Consider the following 17,966-nt stretch of genomic DNA (forward strand, 5'->3'; position numbering starts at 1 on the left):
CCAGGTAGGGAGGCACCAAATCAAAAACAAAAAATATAGAAGTTATTCACCAAAAAATGTATAAATGTAATTAATCTTTATTAATGCAAAAGTCATGATAGGGAGGCAACATGGAAAATACAAGGAGACACAGCCTCCAATACAGTATAGAAAATAATAAAGAAGGGGAGCCCTGGATTGAAAATACTGTGTGGAGGGAGGGCACAGGGGGGAAGGAGGAGAGGGGGCACAGTACAGAACTTGAAGGGGGGGGGGGACAATAAATAAAATGTAAGGGGCAGTATAAGTAAATAACACCATTGGAGTGAATTAAAAGAAACCTGTGAGCAGAGAGCCCCATTACCTTGTGCAGTGTGTAGTCCCCATCCCTTATATGTGCTTATTACTGCAGTGCACTGTTGTAGCACGAAAATGTAAGTATAATCAATTTTTAAGGGGCATGATAAAGTCAGGTAGCTGGGGAATAAAGTCAAGCTCATCACGCCCCTCTCCATTGTGATTAATCCCTCTACACTGCCTGGATTTGCGGAGCATTCAGCTCCCTACCTCTCTGATTTTGTTATGCCCCACATGGGTTAAATGTTCAGTATTTCCATAAAATAACAAGCAGATACAAGGAAATCGGATTACATGCTGCACACCATAATAGTGCTGGTTTACTGGGATAATTGTTTCATGGTTCATAATTTGGTGGGCTCTATGTAATAATACACTCAAATAATGTCAGGGAATTATGTCTAAAGTAATCAATAGGAGATTCATTGTATACATTTAGGGCTATCATATGCATATGTGGAGAGGATTATATGTATAACATTTATTAGGAAATTTTGTATAATATAATTAATAAGGTGGCAGTGGGTATAAAAAATAATAAGTGCTTTATAATTATAAATGTAATTATAATGATATGTATTATTGTATAATAATAATTAGAGGGGCCATTATATATGAATAATTAAAGGGGCCATTTGTAAAATAATAATAATTTGTAAAATAATTCATGGTGAAACTATAGATAATGTAATTAATTGGAGGTAACCACATATAACTTATTAGAGGTAAAGTATAATTTATTCAAGGGCTATAGTGTAAAAATATATTCAGGGTCGCAATGTAATTTTTTATATATGCAGAGTGGTTTTATTATGGAGGTATATTTGATAATTTACCTTTGTGGTCAATTTGGTTATGGGGATAAATATTATTTTGGAGCACCATGTGGGACATTTCTGTTATTCAGGTTACATTATTCAGTGACTGTCATATTTTTAAAGACATCTGTTGGAAAGTCATAGGTCATAGCCATAGGTCATAGCACTTCTGGACACAAAGTAGAAGTCCTGTATATTGTCAGGTAAGAGATCCTTCTTCTTCCTGTGTCTAATTATTCCTGCAGTCACTGACTAGCCTTCTAGTGTGAGAAAGCTCTTATCATGTGTAAGTAAGCCAAGTTCAAGGTTATTGTCATAAGTTCTTATAAATGTTTTCAGCATTTTGTAATTGGAATGTTGCTGCTGTCACTTACATCAAAGCCTATCCAGCAGAAGGCCCAGGAAACCAGGCACAATACATATACCATCCCCAAGATTTTTTGCCCTGACATAATGCTTTCCCATGAGCCTCAGTTTACAAACAAAGAGCCGTGCACTAGCAGAGAGAAAGGAGAAAGCAGCCCTTTATTTTATATATGTAGTAGGGTGGGCCTTCAGAATCATTTTCACCTGTGGACCCTAGGTACCCCAGTCCCAACATGGATACTAGTGTATAGCTCCACATCTACCGCTATGTAAATAATACAATCTCACATATAAAAAATAATGTCATGTACGTAATTAATTTCACTGTAACTACAGAAAAAACTAGTTGCAAAAATAGGGATTGGCAGCACTCCAGATACCTCCACACGATAGCTTGATTAAAATTCTTCTTTATTGATTCAAACAACCGCACACATATAGAATGGACAGTACAATGATCTACATGTTTCGACGTGACCGTGTCTTAGTCATGATCCTATTGTAACAAACACGTTAACAAGAGTATAAATGCACTAGCTTACCCAATGAAGAGATCATCCGGGCAGGAGGGAGGTGCTCAGTCCTCGCCGGAAACCAAAGGAAAAATCCAGGGTCATGAGGCGCGGGTAAACCGAAAGAATGAACACACTTCCGGGATACGGGAAGTCACATGATCCGAAAGAGGTCACATGATCCGAATACACCCCCTCCGGTCTGGACATGCAAAAATGCAAATACAATTGCAAGACAATATATAAGTATATTAAAATCAGGTTAGCTGCAAAATATGGTAGATTTTATGTAAAAGGCAAATAGCGATCCGATTCGCTGCTCTGATATAGATAAGAAAGGCCACAAGTTGCAAACCTTATGTCCACATCGGAAGCACCCCGGAAAGCGCAGCCAACTAGGACCACTGTTCATGCTGAGATCACTATCGTACAAGCTCGGTGACAAGACTGATCCCACCGTTTTGGCCCTTTTGGCCACACATCTAACTCCTGACTCTACTATTGGAACCAAAGTGTCATCTTGCAATAGTATCGGGATATACTTATGTATGATTTGTTTAATTCTGGAAAATTGTTTACTATAACAGGTGGAAAAAACTAAATTTTGAGACCCCTGTTTATGTTTGGGCTTTGGTGCAGGTACTTTTTTGTCTTTGAGGAGTGCCTGTTGTTGAACTTCAGATATTTTATCTACCGCAATTTTTAACTCTGAGGACTTGTATTTTCTTTGTTTGAGCCTATCTATTAGAATGTCCTTTTCTTTATGGAAGGTAATGTCCTTAGTACAGTTCCTACAGAGCCTCACCATTTCCCCGTACGGGATGTTTTTGACTACGTGTGGGGGGTGGCATGAGGAGGCTAGCAAGATGGAATTCCCGGCCGTGTCTTTTCTGTATGGACTGGCTATGATGGTTTCATTTTTCCCTTCCAAGCAAATATCCAAAAAATTGACAAAAAATGGGTGAACTTCAAATTCATGTCATTCTTGTTTAAGTACGACAAGATGAATAATTCAAATTCGTCTTTGCCACCCCTCCACATCCATAACAGGTTGTCGATGTATCGACCCAGCCACACAATCGACTCCCGATATGGATTGTTAGGGGAAAACACAAAAATGTCCTCCCACTGTGACATATATATGTTGGCTAGGGAGGGGGAGAATTTGGCCCCCATAGGGGCCCCCTCAACCTGTAAGTAATAACGTCCATCGAACAGGAAGAAATTATGTTTTAGCAGGAACTCTACCACTATTACAATGTATTCAATAAGATTTTGGCTATAGGTACTGTATTTATTTAAATGCTGCTGCAGGCAATGTAGACCCCTAGCGTGGGGGAAGGACGAATAAATCGCCGTGACATCACAGGTAGCCCACTCGTAACCATCTTCCCACGCAAAGACGTCCATTATCCGCAACAGGTGTTTCGTATCCTGCAAAAATGTGGGGGTGACTTTGTTGAGGGGCTGCAAGTAGTGATCCACCCACTCTCCTAAACGCTCACTCATGCCACCGATTCCAGCTACTATCGGTCTGGTGGGGGCGGGACCCCCCCTTATGAACCTTCGGTAGGGAGTGGACAATGGGGGTTGTGGGGGAGGGGATGAATAGATAGTCTCTTTGTTTTTGAGTTATGATACCTCTGTAAACCCCCTCATCTAAGATATCAGTGATTTTACGTTGAAATACCTCTGTAGGATTATCCTTAAGGGGTCTATATGTTGAGGTGTCCCTAAATAGATCTTCATTAATTCTTCATGCCGCAGGTCCGCGGCAGCTCCGTGGCCGCACCTTTTCTGTCTTCATGCCGGCTCGGGGCCGCGACAGCTCCGTGCGCATGGAGCTATCGCGGCCCCAAGCCGGCATGAAGACAGAAGAGTTGCAGCCACGGAGCTGCCGCGGACCTGCGGTATGAAGATGAAGAGGAGCTGTCCAGGCCGTCGGAATGGTGAGTTGTAAGTTTATTATTTTGTATACCCGAGTATAAGCCGAGTGTTGAATTTTTAACACAAAAGTTGTGCTAAAAAACTCAGCTTATACTTAATCACAGCTCTCATGACAGGGTGCAAGTTCCTCTTTATGTCTGATGTCAGTGGCCACTGCTGGCAGTTCATGACTTTGTCTGACATCTTTGTTTTGGGCCTCTGGTAGACCAGACTCCCATACAGTTGATGGTGCAGAGGAAATTTGCTCTCTGTATCTAGGTCATGAGGACGTTGATAGTGCTGAAAGCTGCATCCTTCCGTGGATCACAGTGGGTCTTCTTGTCCTTGACAAGTATCATTCCATTTCAGTATCAAACACAGCTCCTTCTAACCATTTACCTGGCCAAGCAATGGGGCCTATACATATACCCTATTTAAAGGAAACCTAACATCAAAATCAAGCATGATAAACCTAGGGCACTTACTGTAACACTGTCTTATTGTCCACCTGCTCCCTCAACAGTTTCTCCCTCTGCTAGATGTAATGTCAAGGCAGAAGAGGAAGTTTCAGCACACAGTGGGAGGAAGAAAGTGCTCATTGCACAGTGCAATACTTAGTATAAAGGGGTTCTGGTAATGCCCCAAAGAGCCCTTCTGGCTAATATGCATAATTTTTTATTGATTAAAGTTGATTTAAGAAAGAACAACTGCCACAGCCAGGAGGTTGTGCCTGCATTTATGCTAGTATGCTGTTGCTGTTGGAATCAAACAAGGTTTATGTCGGTGAGAATGGTCAGGTTTTATGTTGGATGTATGTGGGCGTGTATCCAAACCACTTGTGAGGGGCAGACGAGTTGTGGTCTCACTGGAGTGGGAGTACATATGGCTGGTGTTGGAGAAGATGGGTCTTGTCCCTATCTACATAAGTTGGGTAAACCTACTGTATGAAGAATCCACAGAAAGAGTAATTGTTAATGGTAAGGCAGTGTGGCAGCTTTATAGAGGGGCAAGGCAGACGTGTCTCCTGTCACCCTTGCTCTTTGCTGTGGCAAACCCCTTTCCTGTAGTTTATAGCGAACCTGTTACCTGGAAGCCTGTACAGTGTCTTATGCTCCAGGGTGCTATACAATTTTAATGCACAACCATCTCTAGGGTTTACAGAGAATGGTCCGAAAAAGAAAAAACATCCAGTGAGCGGCAGTTCTGTGGGCAGAAATGCCTTGTAGATGCCAGAGGTCAGAGGAGAATGGGCAGACTGGTTCGAGCTGATAGAAAGGCAACAGTGACTCAAATCGCCACCCATTACAACCAAGGTAGGCAGAAGAGCATCTCTGAACGCACAGTACGTCGAACTTTGAGGCAGATGGGCTACAGCAGCAGAAAACCACACCGGGTGCCACTCCTTTTAGCTAAGAACAGGAAACTGAGGCTACAATTTGCACAAGCTCATCGATATTGGACAGTAGAAGATTGGAAAAACGTTGCCTGGTCTGATGAGTCTCGATTTCTGCTGCGACATTCGGATGGTAGGGTCAGAATTTGGCGTCAACAACATGAAAGCATGGATCCATCCTGCCTTGTATCAACGGTTCAGGCTGGTGGTGGTGGTGTCATGGTGTGGGGAATATTTTCTTGGCACTCTTTGGGCCCCTTGGTACCAATCGAGCATCGTTGCAACGCCACAGCCTACCTGAGTATTGTTGCTGACCATGTCCATCCCTTTATGACCACAATGTACCCAACATCTGATGGCTACTTTCAGCAGGATAATGCGCCATGTCATAAAGCAGGAATCATCTCAGACTGGTTTCTTGAACATGACAATGAGTTCACTGTACTCAAATGGCATCCACAGTCACCAGATCTAAATCCAATAGAGCATCTTTGGGATGTGGTGGAACGGGAGATTCGCATCATGGATGTGCAGCCGACAAATCTGCGGCAACTGTGTGATGCCATCATGTCAATATGGACCAAAATCTGCTTCCAGCACCTTGTTGAATCTATGCCACGAAGAATTGAGGCAGTTCTAAAGGCAAAAGGGGGTCCAACCCGTTACTAGCATGGTGTACCTAATAAAGTGGCCGGTGAGTGTGTATATATACAAAATGGTCATGTGATCATCATTGACCAATAGAGGCAAAGTGCAAACTTTAAACAATCATAATGCTCATAAAATGTACTAAAATACAAATATCAAATAGATACATCATTAGATTAAAGTGCATGTGCATGTGTCTCAGCATGGTATATGTATACATATATATTTTTAGCATATGTCATGATCAATCGATTGATGTGAGTGAACACCAACATAATAAAAGTGAAAAAATCAATATATCTTAAAACATCCATAGCTAACAAGCCATAAGCAGTCCCAATCGTCTCACCACCTTATATTAAAAGAATAACTAGTAATAGCCATATACACCATCGCGGTGAACTTACACGCATGGTGGAATACAAACCGGAAGTCGCAACCTCAAGTGAGCAGATCGGCACATTGTAAGTCTATGGGCAGAACGACTGTCAATCAAAAGGCTGACAGCAGCTCAAGTCAATAGACCAAAAAATAAGAATATACAGAGGATCGCATCGCTGGAACCATGAGCAAGTAAATATATACGTGATCACAATATATATGTTGGTAGTCACACTGCAGTATGGACCAGACGGTCCTGGCAATAAACTATGGGGGAAACGCACCCCGGCATCTTGTGTATTGGCAAGATGTACATATTAGCCACACTGAAAATGCATACTGACCGCAAGTGAACCGCAATTGTTGCGAATAGTGCCTAATAAGGCTGGAGGTGCCAGTTTTTGTCTACCCCTTCCTAGGGGAAAAACAAAGAACGGCATATTCACCTCTATTTCAGTGGTGATAACCACAGCGGTAGCAAAACATTGGGTGCTGACCCCATAAGGAATAATAATTAATATATGATAAGACGTGACTGCAGATATGAAATACAAAAGAACTTGATGCTAACCCTCTATAAAAATCCAACATTTTTACAGAAAAACTGTCAATCACAAATAATCAATCACAAATAATAACTCAAAAATCACTACAGAGATGAGAAAGACATATGTTCAAATCGTTTAAGATATGTGACTTCATAATCTGAAAAAAAGAAAACAGACATTATTAGTTGACACAGTGTACATCTCTACATTTGACTGGAGAGGAGAGGCATCAGACCAAACTCAATCTGTAGTCAACATTTAAGCCATGTGGTTTAAGTGTGTTTAATACAAAAATCAATTTCAATTCCCTGCATTTCAGAATACGCTCACGGTCCCCAATTCTGCCTAGTGGTGGTATATGATGTATTATGCAAAAACGCAACTGTTTCTCAGTGTGTCCAGAAATGTTTGGAAACTGGTAAATCCTTACGTCGAGACCAACTAAATTTCAGTGGTCTCAACCACAAGGGAAAGACAGTAAATAAATGACATAGATACTAGTGCAGGCTAGATAATATTTAATATGGCAAATTTTGTCATTATGTGAAAATTGTGAGCCCTTATTCATATGTGTACAAATGATGCAATTGCAACATGGAAACCAATCCATCCGAAATGTGCCATAAAGGCCAGTTTGTCACAAAACATTTGACGGTGCAATGTTTTAACTTGTCTGCCACATAATGATTGTGACTTGTCATTTGTCTCTATAACTGAAGAAGCGGATGCCTGGCCCTCATAGGCGTACACCCACTTTTTATTTTGTTTACTCATTGGGGCTTATTTACTAAGGATCCGCGGATCACACTTTCGTTGGATTTTCCGTATTTACTTACCTGCTCCCTTAAGGCACTGAAATGCAGATAAATACTTGAGGATCAACAGTGGCCAGAGATTGTTTTACAATAACTTGTAAAATGGGTGAATCTCCATCTTTTAACAACAGCTTTATTTATTCTTGTGGTACTTAGTTTCTGTGAAGCATATTTTTGCAGAAACTAGGAGGCCATAAATAGATGCAGGAAGGAAATGTCCTATGGCTATTCTTTATACAATTACAATTATTCTAGGGAAGGAACAGGACTAGGCACAGAGAAGAAAGTACTATAGTAAGAGCCTGTTAAAACAACAGAATGGGGTACATTTACTTACCCGGTCCCTCTGAGTTCCCAAAAGTGCATTGTCCGACGACAATGCACTGTGCCGCGATTTACTAAGATTGTGCGCCTGATATCCTGCATGTGTTGCTTCGCCGCTCAGGTCCGTCGGAGTTCACCATCTTCTTCCCGGTCCATGTAAGTGCATTGGTTGTGACACAATTCCGAATCACTCCGAATCAGACGGATCGTCCGATGGCCCGGTCCCTGATTTCTGTGGAATGAAAGACGGTGACGCTGCGCAAAAATCTGATTGCTTGCGACACAATCCCCTGCTAAAACCCTGTGGCGCAAATCCGGAAAACCATGAACAGTCTGACAGAAATGCGATCCGCGGACTGTTAGTAAATAAGCCCCAGTGTGTTTATTAGTTTCTCTGGGGCAGTTGTTAGGCAATTCCTTAATACTTTTAACATTGACATGAGGTTGTTGCATATCTTTTAACTATTTAAAGACAGTGGAAGTTTTGGCCTTAAAGGGTTATTCTCATCTTAGTGAAAAGATGGTTGAAGTTGTGGTTAATAGGAACTATGGAAAAAGCTTAGCACAGTGATCTATGTTTTATCTATAACTCCAGATGTAATGGAAACAGTGTAGCTAGTAGCAAAGATTCATGGCTCCATGGCTGTCATACAATAATCTGTATTAGGCCCCTTTCACACTTTCGTTTTTCAAATGCGTTTTTGTAATCAATGGGTCTTTTCAGACTTGCATTTTTTTTCATGCACACATGTGCATTTTTTTTAACGCGCGTGTAAATCTCGACATGCTCTACTTTTGCAAGTAGAAAAACGTACCATACAAGTCTATGGAGATGCATCAAAAACGCATTGCACTCTGAGACACTTGCAAGTGCAATGCGTTTTTCACGCATCAATTGCCATAGAAAAGATACACTCACCGGCCACTTTATTAGGTACTCCATGCTAGTAACGGGTTGGACCCCCTTTTGCCTTCAGAACTGCCTCAATTCTTCGTGGCATAGATTCAACAAGGTGCTGGAAGCATTCCTCAGAGATTTTGGTCCATATTGACATGATGGCATCACACAGTTGCCGCAGATTTGTCGGCTGCACATCCATGATGCGAATCTCCCGTTCCACCACGTCCCAAAGATGCTCTATTGGATTGAGATCTGGTGACTGTGGAGGCCATTTGAGTACAGTGAACTCATTGTCATGTTCAAGAAACCAGTCTGAGATGATTCCAGCTTTATGACATGGTGCATTATCCTGCTGAAAGTAGCCATCAGACGTTGGGTACATTGTGGTCATAAAGGGATGGACATGGTCAGCAACAATACTCAGGTAGGCTGTGGCATTGCAACGATGCTCGATTGGTACCAAGGGGCCCAAAGAGTGCCAAGAAAATATTCCCCACACCATGACACCACCACCCTGAACCGTTGATACAAGGCAGGATGGATTCATGCTTTCATGTTGTTGACGCCAAATTCTGACCCTACCATCCGAATGTCGCAGCAGAAATCGAGACTCATCAGACCAGGCAACGTTTTTCCAATCTTCCACTGTCCAATTTCGATGAGCTTGTGCAAATTGTAGCCTCAGTTTCCTGTTCTTAGCTGAAAGGAGTGGCACCCGGTGTGGTCTTCTGCTGCTGTAGCCCATCTGCCTCAAAGTTCGACGTACTGTGCGTTCAGAGATGCTCTTCTGCCTACCTTGGTTGTAACGGGTGGCGATTTGAGTCACTGTTGCCTTTCTATCAGCTCGAACCAGTCTGCCCATTCTCCTCTGACCTCTGGCATCAACAAGGCATTTCTGCCCGCAGAACTGCTGCTAACTGGATGTTTTTTCTTTTTCGGACCATTCTCTGTAAACCCTAGAGATGGTTGTGCGTGAAAATCCCAGTAGATCAGCAGTTTCTGAAATACTCAGACCAGCCCTTCTGGCACCAACGTTCAAAGGCACTCAAATCACCTTTATTTCCCATACTGATGCTTGGTTTGAACTGCAGGAGATTGTCTTTTTGACCATGTCTACATGCCTAAATGCACTGAGTTGCCGCCATGTGATTGGCTGATTAGAAATTAAGTGTTAACGAGCAGTTGGACAGGTGTACCTAATAAAGTGGCCGGTGAGTGTATATATAGGGCATATATCATTTAACTCCTTAAGGATGCAGGGTTTTTTCGCTCATTTCTCGCTCTCCACCTTCAAAAATTCATAACTTTTTCATTTTTACGTGTACAGACCTGTGTGAGGGCTTATTTTGTGCGTAACAAATTTTACTTTCCCGTAATGTTTTTTATTTTAACATGTCGTGTACTGTGAAGCTGAAAAAAAATTCCAAATGTGGAAAAATTGTGGGCTCAGTTTTTACGACTTTGACTGTGCCCACAAAATAACACCTCAGCTTTATTCTTTGGTTCGGTGCGATCGCGGTGATACCAAATTTATACCGGTTTTATTGTGTTTTAATACATTTCCAAAAATTAAACGAATGTGTACAAAAAAAAAAAAAAAATTGCCATCTTCTGAAGCTAATAACTTTTTCATACTTTGGCGCACAGAGCTGTGTTAGATGTCATTTTTCTGCAAAACGAGACGACGTTTGCATTGATACCATTTTGAGGCCTGTGCAACATTTTGATCATTTTTTATTACATTTTGTATGTGATGTAAAAAGGTGTAAAAGTCGCATTTCGGACATTTGGGTGACATTTCCCGTCTCGGAGGTCACCGCTGGCTGTAACCGTTTTTATATTTTGATAGATCGGGCATTCTGTGATTTTTACTGTTTATTATGTTTTATATCAGTTCTAGGGAAAGGGGGGTGATTTGAATTTTTAATATTTTATAAATTTTTTTTTATTTTTTAAACTTTTTTTTTTCTTTTCTTTTTTCACTAATTCTTAGACCATCTAGGGTACATTAACCCTAGATGGTCAGATTGTTCCTACCATATATTGCAATACTTCTGTATTGCAATATATGGCATTTTTGCAGCTCATTCATTACAATGAGCAACTGGCTCATTGTAACATATCTGCAGAAGTCAAACGAAGACCCGAGGCTACCATGGCAACCGTCCGCGGTTATTAGCGGTGGGGGTTTGCTGCAATATGCAACAACCCCCACCCTTGTATGAAGAGGACTCAGCCCGTGAGCCCTCTTCATACATTCCCCATACCTCTGCGCCGTAGAGCTATGGCGCAGAGCGTTAAGGGGTTAAGGATAGGAAAGGGATTGATTGTCCAAGTAGCAATACGTATACAATCTATACACTTCAACTGTAAGAGACAGAATCTAAAAAAAATCCAGAAAAACATTTTATGGTTTTTAAATAATTAATTTGCATACTTATAGCCTGAAATAAGTATTTCATCCCCCTGCCAATCAGTAATAATTCTGCATCTCTCAGACCTCAAGCTCCACCTACTCTGCACTCATTACCTGTATTAAAAGCACCTGTGTGAAATCATTACCTCTATATAAAACACCTGAGATTGTAGTCCTGCACAAGTATAGGATAAGCTACCGGACAATAGGCAAGCAGCTTGCCGACAAGGTAAAAACTTTTGATATTATTATTATTATTATTACCCACCTGCATAGATATATTATTCCACACTGGGGATAGGTTCGCAATTGGAACGATTAAGCAGTTGGTTAGATGCATTCCTTCAACCGATTTTTGGAAAGGTGCCGGATTACTTACAGGACATAAAGAAGTTCTAAAAATAATGACACAGATAGAGTGGTGCCAACAGTACAAATGGGTTTCTTGTGATATATCAGCCCTTTATACAAATATACCACATGATAGGGCTCTAATTGTCCTTGAGAGCCATATTCATAGATATACTGAATATTCATATGAATTGGAACAATATATTTTGTCAGTCACGCATTTCTATTATCTAACAATTTATTTTCATTCAACAAAGATTTTTTTTTTACAAATACAGCGGTGCCCTATGTGCTTGTGCTTTTCACTATCCCTAGCAAACATATATGTCTCATGGTGGGAAGAGAAATATCCGTACAATCCCCTCAATCCGTTCAGAGAGGACATACACTGGAATGGGAGGTATATCAATGAGACCCTGTCATATGGACTGGCAGTGAGCAGGGTGTCATTGATTTCCTTTCCTATATTAACCAAAATGACTGTAATCTCACATTTACCTGCCAGATAGAAAATCATCACATTTCGTTAATTTGGACGGTAATGATAATACTAACTCAATAGATAGGTCCCTCTATCGCAAACCCATTAGTGGGAATTCCATTCTACAGGCCTCCAGCTGTCACCCCAAGCATGTGGTGGAAAACCTACCTGTGGGTGAATTCATATGTGCCCGTAGGAGTTGCAGTGACTTTCAGGTATATGACAAGGAACGCCATACCATTTCTGAGCGTTTAAAAAGCAGGGGTTACACTTTGCCAATCATCCAAAAGGCAAATATAAAAATATATCAGCCAAAACAAGAGAACAGTTGCTCTACAGCTTAAGAAAAAAGACAATACAGGCGGTCCCCTACTTAAGAACACTCGACTTACATACGACCCATAGTTACAAACGGACCTCTGGATATTGGTAATTTCTTGTACTTTAGTCCTAGGCTACAATAAACAGCTGAAACAGTTATCAAATGTGTCTGTAATGAAGCTTTAGTGTTAATATTGATTCTTATGACAACCCAACATTTTTTAAATCCAATTGTCACAGAGACCAAAAAAGTTCTGGCTGGGATTACAATGATAAAATATACAGTTTCGACTTACATACAAACTCAACTTAAGAACAAACCTACAGACCCTATCTTGTATGTAACCCGGGGACTGCCTGTACTGTACTTTTAACAAAGTTACCTTTTCAACTACATATTGCAGTGACTATTACCAAGTCACTAGTATTTTCAAAAAATACCTGCCAATATTAACAGCTGATGAAAAAAGAAAAAAGATATTGCATCAGGGATGTCAATTTTTACCACGACGATCTTGTACTATTGGTAACATTGTATCCCCCTCTTTGTATATATTGCCAGAAAATAAGGATTAAGAGATGTAGGGGTAACAAGTGTTTTGTTTAATGTTCAGACCATAAATAAGAGCTGGATATGAAACTCGTAGGCCAGTGGTGGCGAACCTATGGCACGGGTGCCAGATGTGGCACTCAGAGCCCTCTATATGGACACTCTTGCCATCACCCCAGGGCAAAGTTTGCCAGACAGAACTCAAGGCCTCTTGCAGCCCAGGACCCTAGAAGGAAGCTACATTGTTAATCCAAACTTCTTCTCATTCTTTCTACGGTATTGGTGTATTGGTGCCTATACAATTTAATCCTGTGAAAGAGCAGGGAGTAATAAGTTACTGCTTAAATTGGCACTTTGCAAAAAATATGTGGGTTTTGGTTGTAGTTTGGGCACTAGGTGTCTAAAAGGTTTGCCATCACTGACGTAGGCCGTTTATTGGAATATGGACCGTACTCCCTTTTTAAAATTATATGGAATAAACATTATGGATTTTTAAACCATTTTAAACCACCACTGTTTTGACTCTATAAAATGTTGATCAATAGAAGGGTTGCACAATCTGCTAACACATATTAGTAGATTGAAATGGGAAGTGAAAATTGGGGGAGTGAACTGGGGAAATATATAAAAAATAATAATACTGTTTCAATGAATATGTTTAATTGCTTTGTGCAGTTTAACATCATCTTTAGGGTAACATCGTGTTTAGGCTCTACTAAACATGGAATTCGTCCATAGACAATAAAGAACGGGGCTGCACCAGCAGACTCTGAGTCCAGGGAGTTATAGGAGAACTCTGCCCAAGGCAACAAAGTGGACCAATCGTCTTGACTGACAAAATTACGGTAATAGCCTAGAGTTTAGTTAACTCTCTCTAGCTGACCATTAGACTGTGGATGGCATGCAGAAGAGAAGTCAAAATTCACTTGCAGCTGATTTCATAGAGATTGCCAGAAGCAGGAGACAAACTGGACCCCTCGGTCCGAAACAATGTGCAATTGAAGTCTATGTAGCCAAAAAATGTGGGTGAAGAACAGGCTGGCAAGGCGAGGAGTTGGTGGCAGACCTGGCAGCGGGACAAAATGAGACATTTTTGTGAACTGGTCGGTTACCACCCAGATGACGGTATTCCCAGAGGAAGATGGAAGGTCCGTGACAAAGTCCATGGCCACGTGAGCTGAGTATCAGCAACGACATCAGGAGACCAGCGGGTTTGAGGCATGATGGCTTATCCTGAGCACAGGAGGGGCAGGAACCCATAAAATCCTGCACGTCTTGGACAAGATCTGGCCACCAATAATAACGGGAAATGAGGGCTACAGAGTGCTGCTCCCCAGGATGAACAGCTACATGAAAGCAATGTCAAATTATTCTTCTGAAGGGCAGGTCGGACATAAGTCTTGCCCAGTGGGAGCTGCCAAATACCACTCGAGCGGCCACAATCAGTCGTTCAGGAGGTATGATATCCCGAGGAGCCAATTCTTCCCCACTCAAGGCGCTTGAGGGAGCATCTGCCTTGATATTCTTCTCTGCAGGACGAAAGCTGATCAATAAGTCGAAACGTGAGAAGAAAAGCGACCAACGAGCTAGCCTAGGAATAAGATGTTGGGCTGTCTGGAGATACAGGAGATTCTTATGATCGGTATACGTGCAGACCGGATATCTCCAAAAGATATCGCCATTATTCCAGGGCAAGCTTGATGGCCAGAAGTTCTCTATATCCTATAGAATAATTTCTCTCTGCGGGAGAAAAAGTTTTTCAAAAGAAACCTCAAGATGAAAGCACTTCTCTGTGTTCTCTAGTGAGAACAAGAGCTGAAGCAAAGGCAGACTTTAACCTAGAGAAGGCCTCTCAAGCGCCATGATGGGAGACACTAGATTAGAGAAATGTGGGAAAACTGACAGAAATAGTTTGCAAAACCTAGGGCCCTCTGGATGGCTCGTAGACCTTCTGGACGCGGCCAGTGTATAACTGTAGACAGTTTAGCAGGGTCCATCTGGAGACCTTTGTCAGAGATAATGTAACCGAGGAAAGGAAGGCTCCGTTGGTGGCCAAGAACTTGCCATACGTGAGAGACTGGTGGATCACCAAAATGTTGTCCACAACAAACGTATACAGACCACGACAAACGTATACAGCAGATCTCTGAAGATATCATTGACGAATTCCTGGAAGACAGCTGGAGTATTACAAAGTACAAATGGCATCACAAGGTACTCAAAATGTCCATCACGAGTGTTAAACGCTGTCTTCCATTCTTCACCCTTGCAGATCCGGATGAGGTTGTAGGCCACACGAAGTGCCAGCTTGGAGAAGATCTTGGAGCAGCATAGGCAGTCAAAGAGCTCTGTAATCAACAGCAGAGGGTAGCAGTTCTTAATCGTGATCTTGTTAAGCCCGCGATAATAAATGCAAGGACGGAATGACCCATCCTCTTGGTTACAAAAAAGAAGCCTGCAGAAGACTTACCTATAAACCCTCTTTGCAGGCTCTCTTTAATATACTCTGACACTGCAGGGGTCTCGGGAATGGAGAGAGGGTACACCCGACCCCGGGTAGGAGAGGTACCCTGGCAACAGATCTATAGGGCAGTTGGTAGGCCCTCCAAAGCCTAAGGAGTCACGGAGGAGGCCAAGACAGGTACTGGTAGAGGTGCCACTATACAGCGGGACTGACACTCTGGACCCCAGAGAAGAATTTCATCCATCATCCAGTTAAGGACAGGTGCATGGAGCTGCAACCATGGATGGCCCAGCAGGAGGGATGAGGTAGAACGTAACAGCATGTAGAAGAACAATCTCTGCTTGTGGAGAGCACCGACCTGCAAGGAAATTGGCTCAGTGCGTTACCGGACCAGATCGGAGAGAGTTTGTCCGCTGACTAAGGAGATGACCAGAGGATTCTCTAGAGGGACCACAGGGATGTGGTGCCGGGAGACCAGAGCGGCATCTATGAAGTTCCAAGAAAGCAGACTTGCATCTGAGTGCAGGTGCCAAAGCTGAGGAGCACAGGAATAGTCAGATGTGAAGGAGCTTTGCTTACACCTAGGGACGCTTCTCCCAAGAACCCTAAGTGCTGCTAAGTTCCAGGACAATAGGGACGAACAGGACAAAACCCAATGAAGTGCTCAGGACTGGCACAATACGGGGAGAGGTTCCCCTGACGTCTTCTGGAATGCACCTGGGACGAGAGGTAGACTTCATGGATGGATTTTGAGTTGCTCATGACATAAGTCTTCGACATGCTTCATAAACCACACAACAATCTGAGTGGCTAAGGTGACGAAACCACTCAGGGTAGGCGATGGGTCACGAGCGGCCCATATCGTTCCAGGAAATTTTCAAAGCCAGGGTAGAGAACTGGACAGCATTTTTTCCCATGGAAGAGTTCCCCTGGTGCAGATTCAGCAGCGCAGTCTCAGCAGAGAAGGCTGTGCAGGTTCTTCAAACATCGACCGGAATTCCGCCAAGAATGCTGTGTGAGTAGCCATGACCGTATTGTCTCTGTCCCAAAGAGGGGTAGCCCAGGCCAGGGCCTTCCCAGAGAGGAGACTGATGAAAAATGCCACCATGGATCGCTCCATGACAAATTGAGATGGCATGAGTTAGAGAGCACTGGCTAATAAAGCCCTTACACAGCTTGGGGTTCCCATCATACTTATCGGGCATAGATAATCATAGCCAAGATTCAGCAGCAGGAGGAGCAACAGGAGGAGCCGCAGGAGCTTGACGCTGTGGTTGGGTTGGCAACAATTGCTGCAACATGGCGGTGACTTGTCCCAACTGTTCACTTTGCACTGCAATCTGCTTGGACTGCTAAGCCACAATGGTGGTAAGATCAGACCGAATAGGTAGAAGAACCTCGGCGGGATCTTACTGTCAGGATCGGTGGTAATGGATCCTCTGAACTACTGTAAAGGATGACACAAGCCAACACCTGGGACCAGAGAGGCACCTGGTCTTCACCAGAGCCTGCCGCAAAGCGGCGTGGTACCACAGGTCATTCCACAGATGTGAGTTATCCGCAGTGGCAGCCGAGTACAGGAACGGCAGGCAATCTCATAGTCGGGGACAGGCAGGAGGTCAAGGCAGGCAGCGAGGTAGCGTAATCAGGAACGGAACCGGGGTCACAACAGGAAATCACATTAACAGCCCAGGGCATCAGACAATGTTTTCCCCAAGGCAAAAGGCACAAAGATCCGGTGGGGAATGCTGGTAGAGGCTTATATCAGTTTCCTGAGATTAGCCAGCACCAATTTGTGATGCGCTGGCCCTTTAATTCCTTGAGTGCCAGTGCGCTTGCACCCTTTGAAGCAGGAACACGCGTGGCCAGCTGCCAGAGCAGTAATGCATTGAAGGCATCTGCACACCATGGGGCACAGGTGCCCTCGTGACCCAGAACGCGATTTGCACATTCTAATGAATGAGGTGGAAAATCCCCATACTCTGCCATACTGAAGTATGGCAGTGTATGGTAGGATCGATTAGACAACCTAGGGTTAAAGTACCCTAGGGGGTCTGAAAAATATTTAAAGTAAAAATTTAAAAAAGTTAAAAAAAAATTATAATAAAAAACCTAAAATTCTAATCACCCCCCTTCCCTTGAAATTGATATAAATTGATATAAATAAACAGTAAGAATCATAAACACGTCAGGTATCGCCGCATCCAAAAATGCTCAATCTATTAAAATATAATAAGGGTTTTTTACTGCGTTTAACCCGTAACCGAAAATAGAGCCCAAAGTCAAAACTGGCACCTTTTTGCCATTTTGAAAAATATAAAAAAAATTCAATAAAAAGTTTTTAAAAGGTCGTACAGTCCTATGAATGGAAGCAATGAAAACGTCCTCAAAAGTCGCACAAAATGACACAACCCA

The 17,966-nt window shown here is 42.5% G+C and overlaps 1 protein-coding gene across 3 annotated transcripts in view; it reads left to right on the forward strand.

Moving 5' to 3' along the window:
* Positions 1-17,966, forward strand: part of CXCR3 (C-X-C motif chemokine receptor 3) — an 80,664-nt gene that overhangs the window by 44,255 nt on the left and 18,443 nt on the right. The window lies entirely within an intron of this gene.

This window comes from Engystomops pustulosus, chromosome 6 (assembly GCF_040894005.1).
Source record: "Engystomops pustulosus chromosome 6, aEngPut4.maternal, whole genome shotgun sequence".
Classification (NCBI taxonomy): domain Eukaryota; kingdom Metazoa; phylum Chordata; class Amphibia; order Anura; family Leptodactylidae; genus Engystomops; species Engystomops pustulosus.